This window comes from Tursiops truncatus, chromosome 13 (assembly GCF_011762595.2).
Source record: "Tursiops truncatus isolate mTurTru1 chromosome 13, mTurTru1.mat.Y, whole genome shotgun sequence".
Lineage (NCBI taxonomy): Eukaryota > Metazoa > Chordata > Mammalia > Artiodactyla > Delphinidae > Tursiops > Tursiops truncatus.
Window position 1 is genome coordinate 77,059,492 of NC_047046.1, and position 25,563 is coordinate 77,085,054.

General features: G+C 33.7%; 2 pseudogenes; one reads left to right on the plus strand and one right to left on the minus strand.

Annotated features, from left to right (window-relative positions):
- Window positions 1-25,563, plus strand: part of LOC101334140 (tyrosine--tRNA ligase, mitochondrial pseudogene) — a 307,010-nt pseudogene that overhangs the window by 75,376 nt on the left and 206,071 nt on the right.
- The window catches only part of LOC101333849 (serine/threonine-protein phosphatase 2A 56 kDa regulatory subunit gamma isoform-like), a 146,636-nt pseudogene continuing 131,861 nt past the window's right edge, over window positions 10,789-25,563 (minus strand).

Genomic DNA, 25,563 nt, shown 5'->3' on the forward strand with positions numbered 1-25,563 from the left:
TCCCATGTACCCCATGTCTCATACTTGCACAATCTCCCCTACTATCAGCATCTCATCCATTGAAGCATGTGACTGTGTCCAGTATGCATTTAAGAACTTGTGAACTTTTATCTGTGGATCCTGAATTAGTAGGCCCTTTTGTTGAAACAAAGAATAAGATATAATCTTCTACAGCAGTGACACTTCTGGTTTGTATTATGTATTGGTGACTTCTGTTTTAAAGAGCCTGTTTGGTAATATTTAAATCAAATTAAAAACCAAAATCTTCTCTATTGCATTCGAGAAGATTTTACATACGAGGTATGTTTTCAGGCAATAAAATGTGTTTCGATTTCTTTAGCGCGGTGAAAATACAAAACTCTTGTTTGTGTAGCTGTTTTATTTCTGTTTTACTTCTGACTTATTGAGGCCATATTTGGCTGTCTAGTCACCTGGCTGTGGAATAGCTTATCACCTCTCGCCACCAGTAGGGGCTTTCTGCATGCTTCCAGGCATAAATAACACATGCAGGGCAACAAAGATGTTCCACAAAATAAAAATAACAACAGTAAAGAAAGATGGGCATGAAACCAAATGGATATTAAATCAAGTACCTGAAGTCCTTATTTATAAACAGAGTTCAGTATGTATTATTAGATTTGTTTTATAAAAACCATTTAAGCATTATAACACTTGGTTATTTAAATTTTCTTTTTCTTTTTGAGGGAGGGTACTTTGAAAAACTCAAACTGGTGTTTTCAAGCAGGAGAAAGAGTGTCTGATAAAATGTTCATCCTTAAGCTAATTGAAAATTAAGTCATAAGTCACTGTGAATTTACTCAATGGATTTGTGAATTCTGAAATTAATTAAGGGCACTTATGTGTAGCACTGCTCTTGGTACTAAAGTTGAGGTATCTTATTCGTTCATCATTTAACAAATATGTTTTTAATATTTAACATATATGCCAGACACTGTGCTATGCACATGGTATTCATAGTGGACTTTAAAAACAAATTCTGTTCTAATGGAGCTTACATTCCAGGGGCTGAAGGAAAACAGCAACTAAACATATAAACACATCAACAAGATAATTTCAGAGAGAGAGAGATGAATGCAATGAGGAGAATATAACAGAATGCTGTGACTGAGGGGGACAGGGAATGAGTTGGGGCTTGTTTATGGGGAGTGAATTGCATAGAGTGGCCATCAGGGAAGATCTTGGGATGAGAGAGCTCCAGGCAAACAGAACAACTATAGCAAAAACCCTCAGGTGAGAACAAAGCTGCACTGTTTGAGGAGCAGCAGAGTGGCCTGCATGCCTGGAACAACTGAGCAGAGGACTATTGTGGTAGGATTACACCCTCTGAGAGATTGTCAGGGTCCAGATTAAGGACTATGGACTTTATTCCAAATACAATGAGAAGACAGTGTTGACATTTCACTTAGGCGAGAGGAAACATCTGATTTATATTCTTAAATGGCCACCCTGGCTTCTGCAGATTTAATGGATTGTAAGGGAGAATTCTAAAGAATAGAAGCAGATGCTAAGTAGGAGACAACTGCAGCAATCCTTGGAGGGATAATGGTACCTTGAACCCTGGGTCATAGCAGTAGAAATGGAGAGAAGTGGGCATAATACGTTTTGAAAATAGACTTGACAGAACTTGATGATGATTTGGATTTGAGAAAGAATAAAGAAAAAAGAAAAATCAAGAACAGCTTCCAGGATTTGGAAACTGAGAGAATACTGTTTCCATTTGGTGGGTTGGCAGTGGCCGTTGGAAGAACAGGTTTGGGTTTGGCAATCAAAAGTTCTGATGTGGACACAATAAATCGCATCTCTGTGGAGATTTCTAGTTGGAAGTTGGAGAAATGAATCTGGATTTCAATGAACAGGATATAATATTACAGTTTAGATCAGGATTAAGAAGACATTTTGTGAATTTATTTTTATAAATTTTTCTTTTTTAAAGTTTAACATTGTTTCCCTAGTTTGGTATCAAAATATTATAGCCTTTGAAATAAAATGACTTAAGGCAGAGTCTTCTACAACAGGTAAGTCATTAGAGCTTATCCATGTGTCATAAATTCATTGTTAATGTATTATTAGAGCAAGGCAGACAAGAACACATTTACTGATGAAACACAAGACATTTTCTTAAGGAAAATAAATAGTTGAAAGGAAATAAAATATATGTAAGGACAAGAAATTCTTTTGATACTGTTTGGATGGATCTTTTTTGAGCTGCCAAAGGGATTATTAAATAGCACCTCCAGTTTACAAGGAAGATAAAATGTAGGTCCCACACATTGTCCAAAAAACTTTTACATTTGGGTGTTAGCGATTCATTGCTACTATCTTGGCCAAACCTGTATTAGGAGAGATGTTTTCTCCCAAATGCATTTACTTTCTTAGAATCTTGTCAATTTTTAAGCTTTGAAGAACTCAGTTTATAATGTATGGATTTAGATTAGAAAGCCTGGGAAGGAAATAAAATTATATTTGTCACAGATTCAATTTCTCTGAAAGAAAGCCCCCCCCAAAACCAAACAAATAAACAATAAAAAAAATCAAACAAACATAGATTTGCAGCTTCTTTGAATATATATTATCTCCAGTTTAGAAAGCGTAATCCTTAAGGGCAGTGACCTAGTTCCATCAAAGGCTACCCAAGTGTTACTATCAAACAAGTCAGGATGTTTTTCATTTTCAGGTCATAGAAAATTACCAATTCTCTGGAAACAGTAAGTCTTATCTTTATGACTTGCCTAATGTGCATTGGGCTTTCTTCCCACCCTGTGGAAATGTGCTCTGCTAGTCTTCTAAAAGAAGCCAGGTACAGAAAAACCAACCAAGGTTTGCCACCCTCAACTTGAGCCTGTAGGGAGGTGTCATAGATTTTCAGGTTATTGGAAATCAATGCTAATTGGAATTCTTCTCAAAGCAGCAAAAATATTACCTGGAGCAGCCTTGCAGACATATCTAGATTTAAGTTTAACAGTCCCGCCACTGAACTAAATATTGTCTGGAGAGAGAGACTTTTGATCATGCTTATATTTCAAAGGAAGATTCCTACTCCTTGAATTTGTATCATATTTCTAAGAGTCTGTGAACCTAGAGAACTAATCATTCCTGGTTGATGGGACACAGAAAGGAATACAATTTGCTTTGCGGTAACATTCAGTTGATGTTTTCTGAATCAGTGATGCTCAAATAACAATGCCTATTCAAAAGATTACATGTGCATATTTGAAAGCAAAGTTGACCTGATTTCTACTATCACAAATAGTAGAAATCCTCAAAGTCTTTCCTGAAAGCACATATACTCCTGCACACATGCAGGCATGCACAGGCACTTCAGGAACTGAAGCTTGCCTGGTAAATCATTCAGTTTCAAATTCATTAGCCTCCCAAAAAGCTGAATTCATTTTGAAGTCCAGGAATGTTAGAAGAAAGCAAAACCCAAAACTGCCTGCCCAACTTTAAAACGGGGTTTTGAAAATTAAGGATACATCAGTCAGTGGCTTATACCTTTAACCTTTCACTTCTGGAATAACTTTCTGGTGCAGGGCATCACTGTGCCTGTTTCTAGCACAATGTATCATTTCTAAACAGGTAAATTCCTTGGATTCCAAGAAAGGAGTCCTGGAGGAAATGAATCTTGATTAAATCTAAAGGCATTCTAGAGTTGTGTAATTACTGTTAATTATAAAATTATAGCTGTTTATGTTCCATTCTTTCCGAGTAAGAGAGTAAAAGTGTGTACTGATTCTTAGGCTTGTTCAGGTACTGCTGGGGTGATATATTTATGTTCCAGAATTACACTAAAAGCCATAAATGGCCAGGGAAGTCACCAGAATGACTTCAAATATCACTTAATTGTGAACATGCTTATAGGAGAAACTTATGTGAGCAAATATATTTTTTATTACCATGCCATTTTTACTTTTCCAGGTGAAGGTATGCTACAAAGGATTTTCTTAAAGTCTTATTTTATACACAGTGCTTAGTTTTAAAAATTTAAGTCAATATTAGCCTATAAAATTTTAGAATGTTAATATGAAACATTCTCGGTATAGATATTGTGCTTCCTGACGGTGGTTCCTTAAATGTTATGGAGGTGATGAGCACTGCATTGACCTCACTGCTTATGGTTAGGGGTTTTACAGCCTCTAGCTCTGAGATGACAATATGGGTTATAGGTTCCTGTCCATTAAGTATATCTATCCAAGAATATAAAAGAAACCTGTTTCTCATTTGTGTAATCATTTCCCATGTCTGGAACCACGTACCATGTGGCAGACTGAAACCTGGAACTTCTGGCTCCAACATTTTGGTCTGAGGACAATTAAAGTGACTATACCAATAATCTGTTAACTACAAAGTCAAAGAAACTGTGAATTGTGAAAAAGATTGTGAAAATCCTTTTAGTGTCATTCCTGCTTCATCTGGCAAAGGCATGAACTTTCTGTAGCTCTTTGTACTCTAACTTCATGGGCTGCTAGGTGGCTGAATTAACAAGATGAAAAAACCTATGCTCTTAAGATCACTCCAGTCCCCTTTCTGGGTTCTTATATGCATTCACAAATATTTAAGAAGCCAGTTTTGTGTCATATTCTGAGGCTTTCATGGTTATCAAAAGCAGACAATATGACTGATTTCATGGAGCTTACCATCCAGTGGAGAAATCAAATATTAATCAGTTGATCACTGAAATAAATATAAAGTTGAAAAGACACTAGAGAGGACAGTACTATGAAAGCATATAATAGAACAAGCAGAAATCATCCGAGGCCAGGAAAAGCTTCCCTGAGAAAGTGATGGTTTAAACTGTGATGTGAGAGTAGGTAGGAATTAATATATTCAATGAAAATATAATAACAAAAGGAAAACATGTCTTGTTTGACTGATTTGTTTTCTTTTAAAAATTATTTGTATTAGAATAGTTTTAGATTCATAGGAAAGTTGTAAAGATAGTGCAGAGTTCTCAGATGCTCCACACCCCATTTCCTCTATTGTTAAGATATTACATCAGTGTAGTTCATTCCTCACAGTTAATAAGCCTATATTGATACATGACTATAAACTAAACCCCATACTTTATTTGGATTTTATTAACATTCCCATAATGGCGATTCCTTTCCCAGATCCCTTCCAGGATATCAAATTGAATTTGGTCCCCATGTCTTCTTAGGCTGCTCTGGGCTCTGACAGTTAATCAGACTTTCCTTGTTTTTGATGACTTTGACAGTTTTGAGGAGTACTGCTCAGGTGTTTTGTAGAAGGTCATTCTACTGGGGTTTATCTAAGGTTTGTATCACGTTTAGACGGGGGTTATGGGTTTTGGGGAGGAAGACCACAGAGGTGAAATGCCATCGTATCCTCATCGCATCATATCAAGGGGCCGTGCTATCAACAATCCACGTGAATATTCACTGATGATATTCACCTTGATCACCTGGCAAAGGTAGTGTTTGCAAAGTGTCTCCACTGTAAATTTACTTTTCCTTTTTCATACTCTGCTCTTAAGAAGCAAGTTACCAAGTACAACTTACACTCACAGGATTTGGAGATAAACTCCATTTCCTTGACCAGGGAGTAGCTACTTAAATTTTTTGGAACTCTTCTGTGTGGTAGATTTGTTTTAACAAATTTTAAAATTTGTTAAATTTTAAATGGCTCACAATTTAACCATAAAAATATTGACTATACCTTTATCTGTGCAATGTGGTTTAAGGGGATTTTAAATACAGTATATTTGTCTGTACTTTTCTGTATTTCCAAAATGTGTACAATGAATGTGGTTTTATTATAAACAAATGTCATTTGAAATAAAAAAGAAACCAAGATGTGAAATAGTCTAGCATATTTAAATTTGGAATCTACACATATACTACAATTAGATTTTTCTTTAAATTTTTGTATTTTGAAATATATTATATGAAGAGTGTGTATAAATTACATTTACAGCTTAAAGAAATGAAATTTATGATAAACATCAGTGTACCCATCATCCAGCTTAAGATATAACAATACCTTAGAAGCTCCACATGCCCCTTTTGTGATTGTAGTTCTCTTTATTATAAACGGATTGTCATCCTGATATTTGTGTCCCTCGGCCCTTTGTTTTGTTTTATAGTTTTAACAAATATTTATGTATGCTTAGACAGTTTTCATAACAATATAAATGGAAAAGTACTTGTGTCTTTTGCACAATATTATATTTGAAAGATTCAACCATAGTGTTGTATATAATTGTAGTTCATTTTCACTGCTGTATAGTGTTCCAATATATGAATTTATCAATAGTATATTTATTGTTTCTAATATTGATGGCCATTTGAATGATTTTAGGTTTATGAATATCATGAACAATGCTGCTACAAACATTCCTGTGTAATGTGTCTTGGTGCCTGTGTGTAAGAATTTCTATAAGGTATATATCTAACAGTTAAATGGATAGATTACAAAAAGCTACATTACTAAAATATGCCAGATTATTTTCCAAATTTTTTTGCCCAATTTGTATCTCTGCCAACCGTGTACGAGTTATGATTGTGCCATAGTCTTGCCAATTCTCAATATTCTTAGAGTTTTAAAATATTGCCAGTGTTTTGTGTGTGAAATAAAAAGTGGTTTTAATTAAAAGCAGTTTTAATTTTACCTGATTAGTATTCAAAAAGAGCATGTATTTTCTTTTTTAATTGGCCATTTCTTTTCCCACATTTGTGAAATACTTATTTTCACGCTGCTTATTTTTAATGCAGATTGCCTTTATTCATATTGATTTAGATTTCTGTGTATATTCTGAAATCTTTTCACTGGTAAGTATTACAAATATCTCCCAATTTTGGGTTTGTCTTTACATATTTGTTATTCTATTTATCATGACTTTTAATAAACAGAGGTTTTTCTGTTTATCAAATATCCCTTTTATGGTTTATATTCTTTGTTTAATCCTTTAAAAAGAGATTATCCCAACCACGTGATCCTAAAAGTGTTCTCTATACTTTCTTCTAAAAGTTTATTTTTCTTTTACGTTTATCTTTTTGTTTCATGCAGAATTGATTTTTGTTAATGATATGAAATAAGGATTTTTAAAAATAAATTTGTTTATTTATTTATTTATTTTTGCCTGCATTGGGTCTTCGTTGCTGTGTGCAGACTTCCTCTAGTTGCGGCGAGTGGGGGCTACTCTTCCTTGAGGTGCGCGGGCTTCTCATTGCAGTGGCTTCTCTTGTTGCAGAGTACGGGCTCTACGTGCACAGGCTTCAGTAGTTGTGGCTCGCGGTCTCAGTAGTTGTGGCTAATGGGCTCTAGAGCACAGGCTCAGTAGTTTTGGCGCACAGGCTTAGTTGCTCCACGGCTTGTGGGATCTTCCCGGGCCAGGGCTGGAACCCATGTCCCCTGCATTGGCAGGCGGATTCTTAACCACTGCACCACCAGGGAAGCCCAGAAATAAGGATTTTTTTAAACTTGTTTTCTGTATAGTTAGTGCATTGTCCCAGCATTATTAAGTGGTCCGTAATTTATTCCCTATTCTTCAGTGTAAATTCTTTATATATTATACTTCAAGTTTATTTAGGTCTATTTCTGGACTTTCCGTGCTGTTCTCTGGTTATTTATCTCTGCCAAGATCAGACAGATTTTCATCAGTTTGGCCTTATAATCAAGAAGAGGTTGTCTTGTATAATTAGAAGTGGTTTCATTATTCTCAAACCTTAGCCTCCTGATATCCACAGTATTGTCAACTTTATATGTTCACAAAAACATCCCTCTTAATTGAAATTGCATTGTTTTTTAAATCAATTTGAGTAGAAGTAACATTTTTAACACATTGTAACTTCCTATTTATAAAATACATATACATGGATATATAATATAATAATATAATATAAATAATATAAACAACAATAGTATATAATCATGTACGTATTTGTATAGATCTCCTTTAATATAGTTAAACTAATTTTATAGTACTTACTTAAAGGTCTTGATAACTTTTGGGAAACTTATTCCTGATAATTAATGTATATATATGTATAAAATTTATAATTAGTAATAATATTATACAACATATAATTATATTAATTATATAATTTATTAATATATAATAATCAACAACATATATTATAGATAATATCTAATACAACGCTGATAATATAAATGTTAATTGTTATATATAACAGTATATATATTTATATAGGCTTCTTTTAATATATTTTAAAGTAGTTTTATAGTACTTACATAATAGCCTTGATAGCTTTTAGGAGACTTATTCCTGATACTTCATATTATGCACTAATATTGTGACTGGTAGGTATTTTTAATAACGCTTTCTAACTGTGGGTGGTATATAAAGTGTAATTAAAATTTTATATTGATCTTTTATTTAGCAACAGTGCTAAAACTCTTTGTAATCAAATAATCTTATGGATTATTTTTAATGTAAATAAGCTTATCAGCTGGGAAAAGTGGTGGTATTTTCCTTCCTTTCCAAATTTTGTACCTGATCTTTATTTTAGTTGTTTCATTTCAATTGCTGTGATGTCTAGTACAGTATTGAATAAACATTATTTTAGCTATCACTGTAATCTTGTTCTTGATTTTACATTGTTATTTTATATTATTAATATTTGTTTATAATTATATATCAAATGTATATCAAAATAATATAATTATACCAAAGTACTGGTGGCTGCAGTTTCTTTTATGTTTGATTTGTATATTAGATCAAGAAATGTCCTTTAGTGTGGCCAGAGTGAATCTGATTCAGATGGTAAGATATGTTCACATTAACTGTATTTGTTTTGTGAATATTTTTAAATATACTGTTAGTGCTAAAAATAAATACTAATATATGTATAAAAACTATATTCCATATATATTGATTTAGTTCCATATTTAATCTAGATTAAACATACTAAGAATCTATGTTACATATATTGATTTCAAACTTTTCCTCTATGTAGAAGCTACACATTTAACTAAAGTCTGTGTTACTCAATTACTCAGTGTGTATTTGGTCCCTTGCAGATTCATGTGTATAGTGGGTAGTAGGACAGAGAAGAAAACTATTTGGGCAATGGATTCTGAAGAACATTAATATAGAGCCTAAGTATCACTAATCTTACCCACATAGGTGTCTAGGAAACTATTTCTCTCTAACTCACACATGTGGCCATCACCAAGTTCCAAAAGAAATCAACAATATTTCACTAATATACATGAGGTTGCAGATTCCTTAGGTCCTTCGCTGGGGAAAGGTCACCCATTATTGTTTCCCTTTGAAGGAGAGAATGAAAAGAGATACAGTGCAAACTAGGCTCTTTCAACCCTCCTCCTGACCTTTATCCCTGCATCCTACTTGTTTTAAAAATGTCTTTTTGATCACTCAATGGAAATTGAATTTGGAAGAAAATGTTTCCCTGTAAGTAACCATTGTTGACAGGAGTTCAAAGTGAAACCAGTGAAAGTGTTTTAAAAGGCGACATCCTATCCTATTGTCAGATTTTGCTTGGATTGTAAAATATTTGCAAGTTGAATGCAGAACAATCTTGGAATTGACAATAGTATTCATCCTGCTTTCTTTCCGCTTTATGTACAGAAAGTTATCTTGTTGTGTGTGCATGTACATGCATACGTTTGAGTGTGTATGCATGTGTGCTTTCGCCTAGCTTTTCCTTCCCTGGGGAGTGAACAGCCCTGGTAACCGCCACTGTTACTTTGTCTCTCTAGCTCCTCAATTTCTGTTGCATCACTTTCCAATCGTGTCCAGAAAGGATTGTGATATTGAAATAATAGTATTATGTAAGAATTCCCTGGCCACATTACCTACTCATTCTTATGTGAATTAAAATGACATTTTAAATGGCTGAATGTACAGACTGCACAGAATAGCTAAGAGTAGGCAAAGAAAACATGTTTTTTTCAAATTCAGCTATTAAGTTGTAAGATAAAGAATTACGTGTATTTAAACAGTTTTTTTCAATAAATGACCAGTGTTTATATATGTATGTCCCCCTCCATATTCTTTCCCATTCATTCAAGAAAAAACAAGATAGAACAAAACAAAAAGAGGTTGTTCTAATATTCCAAAAATATATTCTTTGAGATGTTTGTACCGCATCTATTCTGAGGAAGGACAGTGAACAAAATACTTTGTTGATCCATTCTATTCCAGTAGATTGGGACTAAAAGTAGGACAGAGTTTTGTTGAAATTCAGATTTATTTTGAGGCTAAGTCTATTTCTTTGTAAGGATAAAAATAAATCACCATAATTAAATGATTTTAATGATGAATTTTATGTTCTTTTTTGTGTCTTGGACATCCTTCTCTCTCTTTTATGGCTTAAATTCTTTCCCATTCTCATGAACCAACTTCTGCCCCATCACTTGTACAAAAACACCTCAATCAATCACCTAATAATGACTTTCTTTTCTTTAAAAATCCAGTGGCTTTCTTTCAGTGTTTGTCTACTATCTTAAAGCTCTTGGAGCCTAGGATTCCTAACTGTTTAAAAACTTAGTAGCCATTTTTAAAACAGTTTTAGTTTTATAGAAAAATCGAGGAGAAAGTACTGAGAATTCTCATATGCCCCCTCTTCCCTCCCATACATTTCCCCCTATTATTATTATCTTACATTAGAGTGATATGTTTGTTCAATCAATATTTTTTAAAGTTGAAAAGTATTTTTATTGCAGATAGTTTCATACACAATGTTAGTGATATTGATTTCCATCCCCTCCCACGATGGAGCCACATTCCGATCTCATAAAAACATTCAAGTTACACGATAGACGTTTTCATGTTTCTCTCTTTTTTAGTACCTGGGGGTTTGCTTTCGCTAGGTTTTCTATTTTAACCCATGCTTCTTCTCATTCTTTCATTTTTAGCTTCTCTCTCAGTTTCTCTGCTTTAAACTGCTGGGTGCAGTCATCAAATAGTTTTTGGTTCATCTCCATGAAGAGTTTCAGCGTGTTGTATTGATATATCAAGCCACGCCTTGTCTTGTTCCAGTGGGTCTTTCAGTTGTGGTACAAGGATGGAAACATGATGGGCAGAATCTTTGCTGCATTGTCACTGATTAGACTCATGATGTACTCGTTATTCCAGCAATATGGCACTTACTCTGCCACCTGGAAGTGGGGGCTAGAGACACACTTGGCTAAACGCTTAATGATCTTCACAAACTCTTGACAGTTCAATGACATCTAGAATCTCTTCTAATTCATTTAAGAACATTACTTCTTTTAGACTGTGAGTCTTTGGCCAGTGCTTGAGAAGTGCCATCACCACTGGTTCAGTGAGGGTGCTGTCCTTTTCTAAAAACTGAACGACACAGTGTGCCAGCTGAGGATGGTAAACGATCAGAGACTTCACTTTTTCCAAAGTTAATAACATCTTCAATAAGAAAATCTTGTGCTCTTCTTTCAGTGGTAAGGCAAATCCTTTTTTTAATATTTTATTGAAATATAGTTGATTTACAATGTTGTGTTAATTTCTGCTGTACAGCAAAGAGATTGTTATACACACACACACACACACACACACACACACACACATATATTCTTTTTCATATTCTTTTCCATCATGGTTTATCACAGGATAATGAATATAGTATCCTGTGCTATACAGTAGGACCTTGTTGTTTGTCCATCCTATTTATACTAGTTTGTATCTGCTAATCTCAAATTCCCAGTCCTTCCTTACCCCACCCTCCATGCCCCTTGGCAACCACAAGTCGTCCTCTATGTCTGCGAGCTGTTTCTGTTTAATAGATATGTTCATTTGTTGTTTCTGTTTAATAGATATGTCATTTGTGTTGTATTTTAGATTCCATGTATAACTGATATTATATGGTATTTGTCTTTCTCTTTCTGACTTACTCTGCTTAGTATGATAATCTCTAGGTCTACCCATGTTGATGCAAATGGCATTATTTCATTCTTTTTCATGGCTGAGTAATATTCCATTGGATATATGTGCCACATCTTTATCCATTCATCTGTTGGTGGACATTTAGGTTGTTCCATGTCTTGGCTGTTGTGAATAGTGCTGCTATGAACATAGAGGTGCATGTAACTTTTTGAATTATAGTTTTGTCTGGGTCTATGCCCAGGATTGGGATTGCTGGATTATATGGTAACTATTTTTAGTTTTACAAGGAGCCTCCATACTGTTCTCCATTGTGGCTGCACCAATTTACATTCTCACCAACAGTGTAAGAGGGTTCCCTTTTCTATACACCTTCTCCAACATTTATTACTTGTAGACTTTTTAATGGTGGCCATTCTGACTGGTATGAGATGGTACCTCATTGTAGTTTGAGTTTGTGTTTCTCTAATAATTAGTGATGATGAGCATCTTTTCATGTGCCTATTGGCCATCTGTTTGTCTTCTTTGGAGGAATATGTATTTAGGTATTCTGCACATTTTTCAATTGGGTTGTTTCTTTTTGTTATTGAGTTGTATGAGCTTTTTGTATATTTTGAAAATTAAGCCTTTGTCAGTTTCATCATTTGCAAATATTTTCTCCCAGTTCATATGTTGTCTTTTTGTTTTGTTTTTTTTTCTTGCTGTGCAAAATCTTATGTTCAATATTGATGAACCAATATTAAAACATTATTATTAACTAAAGTCTGTGGTTTACTCTTTGTGTTCTGCAGTTCTATGGGTTTTGATATATATATATATTGTCATGTTTCTACCATTATAGTATTATACAGAATAGTTTGCCTAAAATATCCCTTCTATTCCACCTATTCCTCCCTGCCCACTGTCTCTGATAACCACCATTTACTCTCTGTTGCTATGAGTTTGACTTTTTTATATTCCACACGTAAGTAAGGTCATGCAGTATTTGTCTTTCTGTGTCTGGCTTATTTCACTTAGCATAATGTCCTCAATCTCCATTCATGTTATTGCAAATGGCAGGATTTCCTTCTTTTTAAGACTGAATAATATTCCATTATAGGTATATACGTGTGTGTGTGTGTGTGTGTGTGTGTGTGTGTGTGTGTGTGTATGTATACACATACCTCCCATTTTCTTTATCCATTCATCTGTCAAGGGACACTTAGGTTATTTCCACATCTTGGGTACTGTGAATGATGCTGCAATGAATATGTGAATGCACGTATTTCTTTGAGATAGTGATTTTATTTTTCCTTTGAATATACCCTGAGAAGTAGTATTGCTGAATCGTATGGTAGTTATAGTTTTAATTTTTTGAGGAACTTCCGTACAGTTTGCCATAATGGCTGTACCAGTTTATAATCCCACCAGCAGTATATAAGGCTTCCCTTTTCTCCTCATCCTCAACATTTGCTATCTTCGACATTTTGATAAATATCCATCCCAAGAGATGTGAGGTGATATCTCGTTGTGGTTATAATTTGCATTTCCCTGATGATTAGTGATACTGAGCATCTTTTTATATACCTGTTGGCTGTCTGTATGCCCTCTTTAGAAAAATGTCTATTCAGGTCCTTTGCTCATTTTGTAATTGGGTTATTTGTTCTTTTGCCATTGAGTGTTATGAGTTCCTTTTATATCTTGGATATTAACCTCTTATTGTACATACAGTTTGTAAATATTTTCTCTCGTTCCTTTGGTTGCCTTTTCATTTTGTTGATTGTTTCCTGTGCAAAAACTTCTAGGTTTGATATAGTCCTACTTGTTTATTTTTGCTTCTGCTGCATGTGCTTTTATTGTCATTGAAAACAATCACTGCCAAGAACAATGTCAAGGAGATCTTGCCTCTTTTTTCTTCTAGGAGTTTTACAGTTTCAAGTCTTAGTCTTATATCGTGAATCCATTTTGAGTTGATTTTTTTTATATGTTATCCTTCTTTTCTTTGCTCGAAATATAAGCATTCTACTCTTTATGTATATTTTGGCAACAACTGTATTCTGTAAATTCCCCACTTGTATTTGTGGCCCTGGTTTCTATTCATTTAATACAAATTCAGTCATAATTTTTGTATATTTGTAACATTGACAATAAAATTAGGTTTAAATTAACATTGAGCCAGCTATGTTTTCACAAGGCACCACAGTGGCTGAAAGCTAATGTGTTTTCGTTTATTTCTTTTTCTGTATTAGGTAAAATGTTTTTGTGAGAAAGTGCTTTTCAGTTCATGGGTGTTTATACTACTTTCTGTTGCTCAACACACTTGTTTTAATCCTCTAGTCATGGTCTAAATGATATAATATGCTAGCCCACCGGGCACAACTAGACTTGAAAAAAACAGTTTCATGCTAGGTGTGGCTCATATGAGCCTTTACTGCTGGACCTTTACAAAATCATCCCAGAATATCTGCTTAGTCAGTAAAGATAATTTGTCCTAGCATCTCAAAATTTGAAAAGTTATCAGGAAGAAGAACATAGTGCATGAAAGTCATAATAATTTTGCCACCTGAAGGATACAGGTTAGAGGTAAACTTTATGATTTTAATAAGAACATGCAAGTTGTCCCATTTTTTCTTTTCATAGAGCAATCTCCAGCTTTCTACATTTAATTACACTTGGCTTTGGAAGACCTCATAGAACTTCCGAAATGCTGTGCATCACACCTCTGTGGAACTTGAGGAAATGATTTTATTTTCCCTTTCTAGTTTTATTCCACTGGGGTAATAAAATAAAGACTTTAAATTTGAGATTTATGACTGCCTCTTTAAGCAGTTCTGGGACTTCTGTTAATGGTCTGACTTACTAGATTGAAAACTTTATAAAGGGCTATATTTTTTAAATGCATGATTGTAAGACTGTGTTGTACAATTATGCACACATGAAAGAAAAATACAGAGCTAATAAGGATATCTGTGAAATGCATACTCCTAGAAACACCAATCCTCACAATATGGACAGAATTCTTTATTTTCCTCTAAACAGAGTTGATCACTGCTTTATAATCCTTATGGATAGCTGGCTTGTCCTAATTATCTTCTCAGTCCTGAAACATGTATTTCTCATATAGCAGGTATTCCATTTAATAACTACTGAAATAAATTTTATATAAATAGAATTTTCTCCAAATACCAGAAGACTTAGAAAAAATGGGAGAAGTTATGCTGTTCCACAAAATATTTATGTAAAAGGAAACATTTGAAGGAAAGTATACTTAGTGCATTATCATGAAATGTAGAAATACAAAGTTGGAATGTTAAATTATTGCAAGGATTTGGAAGTAAGTCTGACATATTTTGTTTTAATTACGTGCCTCAATACTCACCACATAAGACCTCCCACTGTGTTGATCACATGATGGTCAACATTATTATCAAATATTTTTTATTGCTAGGCAAGATATGGAATAGAATCTTGAAATTATCTAAATAATTCAGTGCGCATAGACTCTAAATTCAAATATGTCAGGCCAAATAATACACTTTTGACATTTTATTCATTAAAGTATTTCTCAGTCTCAGCTGTACTCAATGATGAAATTAGCATAAATCATCACTTCTGACTTTTGTCTCAAGCCTTTTGAGAAAAGCAATTGAATAAAAAGGGAAATTGTTTTGCTAGATTCAAGTAAGTAATGTAAAATATTATTCTGATTCTCATACATTTTCAGACACTTATGAGAGCATGCAATGAAATAATAGATGTAAGATGCTTAGTCCTACACTGATGCAAGGCAAATATGCAATATTTGTTTGAAAACATTGTTGTCAGTTTTAAGTGGAGCTATCCTTCCTTTAGAATTCTAAATCATTCCATTAAAAATTAGAGACAATACATTGGAACACACAATGAACTCCAACCTGTCTTTATAAAAACATCTCTATACTTGCCTTTTGATCTGCTGGAAAGGGTTTTCTGATATACTGTATATTGATTATACATAAAACATATTAAATATATTAATTTTCTCCTTTTAATAAAGAGGTTATTTTCTACAGTTGAGTTTAAATTGACCAGTAAATATAAATTTAGTTAGGATTTCATCTTTGCATAGAGAAGACTAGTCTTAAAATCTTCACAACTTAAAGTATTTTACATTTGTATAGGTACCAACCAAGATATGTTGCTTTATTATTAGTGATTCAGCTTGAGATCTCATAAATTCATAATTTCAGTTGGTAGTGCCTAAGAAATATTTGTATTTTTTGTTAGTTTCAACTGATGATAGACTATAACAGAAATTAATAACATCACCAGAACTATTTACAAATATCAAAAATATTATTTAGATATAAGAGAAATTATAGATATAGTCATGCTGCCAAATCATGTCACACAAATGCAAGGTAACGGTCAGCATATATATGTGAGGACATTCTTACAGCACTAATTCCATGTGTCTATGAGTGAAATCACTGCACACAAATATTCACATCAAAGGTAGTGTTTTACTTTTGTAGCTGAGATACGTTAGTGCTGTTTCGTTTGGTGTGCTTTTCTATCTCACCTACCTGTATTATGATTTTGGGGGAGGGAGGAGGAGATATAAATGTTTACATTTATTGTGTTGTATGATGGCATCTTGTTCTAAGTGTGCAGCTCTTCCTCTCTCTCTAACCCTTATGTTTGAAATGCATTGTTGAAAACAGCATTTTTCCTTCTCTTGCCTAAGAGGCTTGGGGACTAAAAACATGCAATTCCAAGTAAAGGATTAGGAGAGAAATGAAGTATTTTTGAGCTGAAGGGTATCATTAACTGAGGCACTGCTGAGATTGCAGCAGTTCAACACCAACCACCCTGTCAACCAAAAAAAAAAAAAAAGTTTAAGATACTGTAAAGGAATCAACCATTAAAGGAAAGATAAGAAATATCAGAAAAAATTCTGAAAAATGATATAACTATTCTGGTTGATAGTACAAATCGTGAATAAATCGTATACTGCAAGGGAAACATGAAAATAGGTTAGTATCTAGGACGTTGTATGCTGAATTCCTAGAGAAAAAAAGGTGATAAACATATTGTCCCTTGCATTTCCTACAGCAGTAGAAAGAACTAATCTGTTGAAATTGTTGACTTCTATTGGACTCTAATAGGAATATGTTGTTTTCTGAAGGCTAGATTACTTATTTATGTTTTAGAAATGTATTCTCTGTGGATTTAGTCAATGTCTTCTTTTTTTTTAATCCCCAAATGATTGTACAGCAATGTCAAGCATGTCCACAGATTTGTTGGGTGACACTGAAACCAAAACTTGCTCTCAGTTAATGATTGAAGTTATTAATTACTAATTAATTATGAATTTCCAGTATTGATATTTTCAACTGTCTAAATTATCACATAACCAAAGGTATTAATTTCAACTCAGAAAGTTTGGAGAAAGAGTATAGAAAATTGATATTTTCCCTATTCAGGAAGGAGAAGGGGATAAGCAAGAGTCTCACAGGAAAGTGAGATGAAAATGCTGGAATAATTTCTATATCCAGCAATTAGTAAACACGGTTAGAATTCCCTAATTTTATTTGTAGTTGGATTAATTCCTATTATTTCATAAATGTCAGTACTTGTATATACACCCATGTATAAAACTCAAATCCAAATGATGAACTTCCCACAGCATCTGCATAAGCATATTTTGTTGATTTCCCTCTCTTCTCCCCACCCTTAGGCTCGAAACTCTTTGATGCTTCCTCTTTACCCCGTTCTTAAGCATTTGACACAGCCACCAAATGTCAATAGCTCATGTGTATATTTTGAATAAAATGAAAACAAGAACTGAAAATGTTCCCATGACTGCCACAGCTCATTATGACAGAGTTGTGAAGATGTACCTTTTTGACATAAATAGATGAAAGTTGAGTATGTGCCAGGGCTTGGTTTGAAGCCATGCCTTCTTTCATTATTTCTTATTCTGGATAGGAAACTCCAAAAATTAAGCTTCTATAACGTGTCCTAAACTATTATCCTTCTCAAGTTATTCCAAAAATTTGAAGAGGAAGGAACACTTCGGAACTCCTTCTATGAGGCCAGCATCACCCTGATACTAAAACCAGACAAAAATATCACAAAAAGAAAGATTACAGGCCAATATCACTGATGAACATAGATGCAAAAATCCTCAACAAAATATTAGCAAACCAAGTCTAACAATACATCGAAAGAATCATATAACATGATCAAGTGGATTTAACCCAGGGATGCAAGCATGGTTCAATACCTGCAAATCAATCAGTGTAGAACATCACATTAACAAATTGAAGAATAAAAAATGTATGATCATCTCAATAGATGCAGAAAAAGCTTTTAACAAAATTCAACATTCATTTATGGTAGAAACTCTCCAGAAAGTGGGTATAGAGGGAACATACCTCAACATAATAAAGACCACTTATAACAAACCCACAGGTAATGTCATACTCACTGGTGAAAACCTGAAAGCATCTCCTCTAAGATCAGGAACAAGATAAGGATGCCCACTCTTGCCCATCTTATTCAGTATAGTATTGGAAGTTCTAGCCACAGCAACCAGAGAAGAAAAAGAAATAAAAAGGAATCCAAATTAGAAAGGAAGAAGTAAAACTGTCACTGTTTGCAGATGACATGCTATACATAGAAAATCCTAAGACAGCATCAGGAAAATACTACAGCTCATCAATGAATTCAGTGATTTCAGGATAAAAAATTAATATACAGAAATCTGTTGAATTTCAATACACTAAAAAAAACTATCAGAAAGAGAAATTAAAGAAACAATCTCATTTATAATCACACCAAAAAGAATAAAATGCCTAGGAATACACCTACCTAAGGAGATAAAATACCTGTACTCTGAAAACCATAAGATGCTCATGAAAGAAATTGAAGATGATATAAACTGATAGAAAGATACACCTTATTCATGGTTTGAAAGAATTAATATTGTTAAAATAACCATACTACCCAAGGCAATCTACAGATTCAATGCAATCCCTTTCAAAATACCAGTGACGTTTTTCACAGAACTAGAATAAATAATTTTAAAAGTTATACAGTTTTAAAAGTTGTATAAACTAACACAACATTGTAAAGCAACTATACTCCAATAAAAATTGATTAAAAAATTTGTATAGAAACACAAAAATACCTGAATAGCCAAAACAATCTTAAGAAAGAACAGAGCTGGAGGTATCACACTTCTTACTTTCAAATGATTTAGCAAGATGATTGATAAATTAATGGCTGGATGGCTGGATGGCTGGATGGATGGAAGGAGAGAGCAAATATGGAAACATGCATTTAATTGTTGAATTTAGTGGTAGGTACTTAGATTATTGTATAATTCTTTCCAATTTTTGGCATGCTGGAAAACTTTCAAAATTGTAAAGCAAATACTAAAGGAAAACGCAAAAAGTGCTTTATATTGGCCTTATTAGTGGCAAATCCAAGACAGGGATTTTTCAGCAAGTGATATATATAAGGGAGTGCGCTTATGCAAAATCTTTGACAGAGTGAAGGAAAAATATATAGATTGATGCTAACAAACTTAAAGGTTAATGATTTTAAGTGGCTATTTGTTTTTCCCATAGGTAATGAATTAATAAAATAAAAACTAAAATTTTCTGATGAAACGATGATGTTTATAATTCCAGTTTTTGCTTGTGAGTATCATTCTATTCAAGAAATTGTAATTCTTCAAACTGACTCCCCCCCCCCCTTTTAAAGTGTTATTATATCCAAATAAGATTGGCATTAAATGTTGGCTGGAACACTCAAAGCTCACATATAGATAAAACAGTATGATTTGCCTGTTTGTAAAGCATCATATAGCACACACACATCATACAATTCAGAACTGCATGAAGTATGCCACTGTTTGAGTATAACATGGCATTTTTCGACTTGGGATTATTAGATCATCTAGTAATAGTGGTTCTTGAAAATGGAGGGTCTCAGAGGTTAAATGAATTGCATAAAACCAGTCATTAGTCGTTAAGTCAGAGTTCAAGTTCTGACTTTTGGACTACAGATCTCATCTAAATCTACTCTGCCACCCTTCATTCCCAAGTAGTTTGGATCTGGGTGGACCCTGAATTAATAAAATTCTCATTAGATCTTTCCCCCTCCCGGCTGCGAGAAATTAATTTGAGCTACTGGAATTGGCAGGGACAAATCTCTTTCCTTCCTATAAAAAGAAGATCGAGTTGATATTACATTTCTGGGCTTGAAATAAATCTAATAGTATAATAATAGTCAGATTGAAAACAAATAAATGTTATATTTAAATGATTGAATTTCACTAAGTTAGAAAGCTAAAACATAGTCATTACTAAATAAATCCTACAGCTTCCCTAAGAATCTTGGATATTTAGATACATATTAACTGTTCAGCTGGAGAGAATGTTCTTTTTTCTTCACCCATATGTATGAACTATTCAAGTTATTATCTGATAAGGTTACTTTTAAAAATCACTATACTTCTGAGGTGGTACACTTAATATTGAAAACCTGGAAAATTATTATTTGCAAAAAAATAAAAAAGCTAAGTACATTTGCTGTGATTTAGGAAGTACTGTTAACTATCCCTGAATAAACTGCTTCTATAAATATGTTTTTATTTTTTGTTTGCTTATTTGTTTACAGGTTGATAAAATAAAGTTACACATGACACAAATCTGTTTATTTTGATAGCTGAATCACGACTTAACTACTTCTAAAATTATACTAACCAATGCTTGGCTATTAAGGTTGCTGTCTGTTTCACAAAGTGCAGGTTTAATTCACTGTCAACAAGGTTGGTTCATTCATGTACGGCATTACATAAGATTCTAGGTTCTTTGTTAAAAAACATAAACGGGACTTACTGCCTTCTCCATTTTAGAAAATGCAACTATTTTCAACCTCCCTTTTGAAGACTTGTTATCTTTATATTGTATTTATGTTATCAGTAGGGAAGATATAGATAAACATTCGGCTTTGGGGTAGAATGGAAGGGGTAACAGGTGGTTCTAAAGGTTTTCTCTAGACTCAGGGATACCATAAGCTTTCAGTCTTGGTCCATTCACCTTGTAATGTGAATCCAAGAGATTATTAGGAGCACACCTATATACCAGATTCAAGATCAGTGAAACTCCAGTTAAGGAATACACACCTGATATTACACCTGGTGGCCATGATTGTGTATTAAGTCCTGAGAACCAACACTGATGAGACCCAGATACTTAAAGGGTGGAGAGTTGTCTGTATTTCACAGACTGTGTTAAGGGCCCATCGTGGACACCTGTTGGGCTACATGACTAAACAGGTTTAAACACTAAAGGGTTTCCAGAGTCCTGTGTTGGATTTGTAAACACACACTCAACCCCATTTCTCATGTCCAAGCACATCCCAAATTCCGATTGACTTGAGCATCACGAAATGGGCTCAGGTTTCAGAAGACTCCTGTTGTGACATTTCAGGATGTGCCATGATGTTTTCTGTCTTCCATCCTGTCTTTTCAATAGCTGTCTTTGGTGCTGAGTACAGCCTATTGTGCCTTATCAATGCAATTATAAATCTGAATCCAGACCATCCTACTAAATCAAGCAGAGTTGGTGTTCAGGAGGGCTAAGATTTTTTTTCCCTATACATTAGAATTTCTTTTCCCCTATACTGATATTTTCTTACCTTAATGAACATTCTGTTCATACTATGACTCCATGTTGGATAAGCACCACTTACTCCCTTCCTCAAAACATACACATAAAATCACATACTTTTAAGCCCATGCTCTGGAGATCTGCTGTAACTTAGAGTGACTAAAGAAATAATGTACCTTGAACCACATTCAAATGCGTTTAGTCATCAAGCTATTGGAAAGAACAGTGGCTTTAAAAATTTAACAGTCCTTACAATCAGCGCAAGTGTTTTTTCGGCTACATGGCCGCATCCTACCAATTCTTATTATTTATGGGTGAGGGCAGTGAGGTGCTTTTCTAACAAGCACCTTCTGTGATTCTTATGAAGAATCTCAACATGCATGAAGTTGCTTGCTTATGTTTAGTTTTCTGGTTTACTCTTTTTGTGTGGAACACCTTAAGGATTTAGGGGGGAAAAAAAACAAGAGATGATTTCCATGTACATTCTTAATGTGACATAAGATGGCTTTTATAGATGTGAATTCAATACTCCTCTTTTAATCTTGGGATGAAATGTGGCTATAAACTGTGGTATATAAAGATAATTGCATGTACTAGAAATCTTGGAAAGAAGATCTAAGCTTCCTTTCTCATGGGAGATATTAAGGACTGTATTATCCTGTAAAATGGATAGGAAAGGGATCCCAATAATATGTTATACTTGCTCACAAAAGACGCAGCAAGATCCTCAGCATAACATAACTGCGCAGAGACCCACAAACAGTACAGAGCAGGCCGCTGCAGTGGGCGTATAGATGCTATCCTAGAAATAAATAACAGTGGCCATTCTACTCTAGAATCTACTATCATGACTAAAATTATAAACTAGCAATGTTTAATCCAAATACTATTTAAAACTTAGAGGGAATCTTTTTCCTAAATTGTATATTTACAATGGGCAAAGTAATTCAGAATGGCTGAATATGAAGGACAAATATATTCAAATAGCATAACCAATTAATATTCAGTGTTTTTGAAATAGATTGTGGTTAACTCTTGCCTTTCTTCTTTTATAAGAGTGTTGATTTGATCATTTGCATTTAGAATCTTTTTGCATCATATCTGTATATCTCCATCTGAGAGTAAAGACATTTAGAGTGAAGAGGGTTGTTGGGAGGCAAAAGAACAATTGGTTGCCTAAAGAAAGGAAAAAGAGACTATCTAAATTCTTGGTCAAACATAAAGGGTACTCTATCCCTGACTATAGAAAATATTTGTGTTAAAATAAGTCATTTTTGAAGTTAAAGTATCCCACCTTTTCTGCATACGGTAATATATTATTTTCTATAAAATCTGTTGACTTACAGGAGATTCCCAAATACTCACAGTTGGGAATCACTAGGGAGAAAGATGTGTGGTCAGTGGCTATAATTTATTGAAAAATATATATCAATACACACACACACACTCCATATACATCCAGCCCTCCAAAGCACCCTGAGGAGTAGGCATTATTAATCTTCATTTTATAGATGAGAAATCCGGGGCTCAGCATACTTAAGTAACTTGCTTGTGGTTACACAGCTAATAAATGCTAGTACTGAGTTAACAGAAAAACAGGTCTGCATGGTCCCACACTTATTCTTTTTTTCCCCGTATTTGTCATTTTATTTTACTTTATTTTCATTGAAATATAGTTGTGTTAGTTTGGGTGTACAGCAAAGTGATTCAGTTTTACATATATAAATATATATGTATTCTTTTTTTATATTCTCTTTCATTATAGGCTATTACAAGATATTGAGTAGAGTTCCCATGCTATACAGTAGGTCCTTGGTGGTTATCTATTTTATATATAGTAGTGTGTATATTTTAATCGCAAACTGCTAATTTATCTCCCCCCTCCCCACTACCCACTTGGTAACCATAAGTTTGTTTTCTATGTCTGTGAGTCTATTTCTATTTTGTAAATAAGTTAATTTGTATCATAAGTGATATCATATGATATTTGCCTTTCTCTGTCTGGCTTACTTCATACTTATTCTTCACCATTATATGCTGTTCCCAGAGACAGAAACAGATGCCAAGAGGTAGAAACAAAGGATCTGAGTCTCATTGTTGACCAAGAAATCCAGAAAACAATCCCAGGCAGTCATAGAACCATATTACTGTTGAGGACCCAAATGATACCTTAAAATAAGACCCCTTTAAGTGGGATAACTTTAGTGAGTTTCTCTTCTTTGGAAAAAAAATAAGTAAATAAAATAATTAAAATGAGGCATGCAAGTGGGAAAAACACTTTTTCCATCAATGCCTTTCCATCAAAGATACATGTAAACAAATAATTTCAATGCAATACTTCACATAGCCGAAATCAGTATTTTGGGATACAGAGAAGAGGAAAAATCAAAAGGCTGTATGTGACTGTCAAGGAATATTTTGAAAGGAGGTACCATTTCAGATGGGTTTACAAGTAAAGGTTGGAACTTGTTATTTTTAGGAAGGGGGAAGTCATTTTCTTGCTAATGCAAGAAAAATGATGTGCTCTGTTGATATAATTAAGTACAAACGTTGTGCATAATTTGAGGACTCCTTCACCTTTACAAATCACTTAAGTGACCCTACATTTCTAGGGGCTTCCATAACTTCTGAACCATGAAACCTGAGTGATTAACAGTTTGAAAGAATTAATTTGCATTTCCAAAGCAAGACAGAGGTTTTTATTTTCAGTTGTCAACTTTCTCTATTAAAATGAACCCCAGGCTTTCAGAGATCACTTCATGGTTTTGCCCTTTTTCCTGCTGATCCATGTTGCCTTATACTGAATTTAAGGAGACTCAAGGTGGCTTAATTAAATTTGCTGAAGCTCTTTGCAAAGCCACATTGGGGGCAATTTAATTTTTTTTTCTGTTTAGCTGGTTAAGAAAAGAAATTCAGGCACAACTGTATAAAATACTGTTTTAATTAGATCCAAAGAGAAATGTGGCCTTGGATTCTTATTAAAGTTCCTTAATTATGAAAATTAATTTTAAAAGACATAGTAACTTTGTTTTACAAAAGTGAACATGTTTGTGAAGTTACTTTGCACTGTCCATGAGAAAAAAGGTAATGAGTCAAATTTTGTTCCTTTCATTATTTTTGTCAGTAAACAAAGTCTCAAATCAAGACAGGGTAATTTTCAGGAACTCCTGAAAAAAAAATAAAGTAAAAAAATAAAAAAGAATCAGACATAAATTCACATCTCAAAGTGTTAAAATTTTCCAAAGCAAGAAAGGGGAGCCACCCACTATGTATCCAAATGAATTTCTGAAGAAATACTTGAGCATATTTTTAGGCAATTAATATATATAGTTTGGCCTCTCTTTTCTAAAATATATTTCTTTTTAATAAAGTAAAAATCTCAGTAACAAAAATCAACAATAAATAAATTCAGTGCTAAATATTATAAACATCTCTCACATCTCTTCAGATGTCTAAGTAAATTATCATTGAAATTGTCTTTTCTCAATGAGATTGGTGAATGATTTCTGTGCTTTGGCAACTTGTACTTTCTCATCCCAACACACAGCAAAGAAATATAGATCCACATGCCTGATAAGTTGCAAAACTCTAACTAGTTTTATGGTTTCCATATATAAAATTGACTTAACATTAAAATAATGAATTTAGAACATCTTCACCATATCAGTGCACTGTGATGTCACCAAAATATTGCCTGTGATACTCCTGTGTGCACCATAGCCAGCTTAATTGTTTGAACAAAGTCAGTAACTTGTCATTGGTTTAAACATCCAATGTAATACAGTATACGATCAGTATATAATACAGTATTATATACAGATTGTATACAGTAATATACAGTATACAATCAGTATATTACAGAACTAGAAACACATTCAAATGGAGATAGAGAGAGGGATAGATTTCAGAAAAATGTTTACACACTTACTTATACTAACATATTGTCTCTCTGCTCTCTTTCACAGACATACATACATTACAAGTACATACATACCCTACTCTGTTTTCACTTTGCATACTCCAATTTGCATTATGTGAATAGTGCTACAGTTTGAAGAT